General features: G+C 48.4%; 1 pseudogene; it reads left to right on the forward strand.

The window, feature by feature from the left end:
• Positions 1–915: 915 nt before the first annotated feature.
• The window catches only part of LOC124554290, a 118-nt pseudogene continuing 22 nt past the window's right edge, over positions 916–1,011 (forward strand).

The raw sequence follows: 1,011 nt of genomic DNA on the forward strand, positions 1-1,011 counted from the left end.
ACATCTCGATTATGTGCGCTAAATGTCGGGTGGCATTCGTGTCTAGCGATCCGGTGGCCAAATTATTCGTTCGAATTGTACAGAATGTTCGTCAAACCAGTCGTGAACAATTGTGACCCGGTGACATGGTGCAATGTCATTCGTGAAAATTCCGCCGTTGTTTGGGAACATGAAATCCATCAATGGCTGCAAATGGTCTCTAAGGAGCTGAATATTATAAATTCCGAACAACGATGGGTTCAGTTTTACCGGAGGACCGAGTCCATACCATGAACGGCGCGACCGCTACGGTCGCAGGTTCGAATCCAGCCTCGGGCATGGATGTGTCTGTTGTACTTAGGATAGTTAGGTTTAAGAAGTTCTAAGTTCTAGGGGACTGATGACCTCAGATGTCAAGTCCCGTAGTGGTTAGAGCCATTTGAACCATTTGTTAATTCTAGTCATGCGGCTATGATGAAGTACGAAATATTTCAACACGAATCAGCTGAGTAGGAAAGTCAGCTCCGTTATTGCACTGCCCTTTCGTACGTTGTTTACGCGATACTACTCTCATGTGTATATGTCGCTACCCCGTGACTTTAGTGCCTTTCTTTAAATTAAACACGTCCCAAATTTAGACCATTACGCAACAAGTGTGTAGGATGGTGAGAAGAGAGTGGATGTTCCGGATTTCCTGCAGACAGTCCTGTGTGGTACCGATCTACCGCTACATCTACATACGCCGCAGGGTGCGTGGCGGAGGGTACGCTGTACCCCTAATAGTTGTTTTACGGATAACAAGTGCCTTGCAATGTGGGAGCTGAATGGCGTGCTACTGAGAACGTACTCCGAAGTCGGAAACGCGGGACATGATGATTCTTCAGGGCAAAATGTCTGAACTGCACGCAGCCTTACCGGCGCTATAAGAACCAAAGAGCCAGCGGCCCTGCCGCAGTGGTAATACCGGTTCCCTTCAGATCACCGAAGTTAAGCGCTGTCGGGCTGGGCTAGCACTTGGATGGGTGACCATCC

Source organism: Schistocerca americana, chromosome 11, assembly GCF_021461395.2.
Source record: "Schistocerca americana isolate TAMUIC-IGC-003095 chromosome 11, iqSchAmer2.1, whole genome shotgun sequence".
Classification (NCBI taxonomy): Eukaryota; Metazoa; Arthropoda; class Insecta; order Orthoptera; family Acrididae; genus Schistocerca; species Schistocerca americana.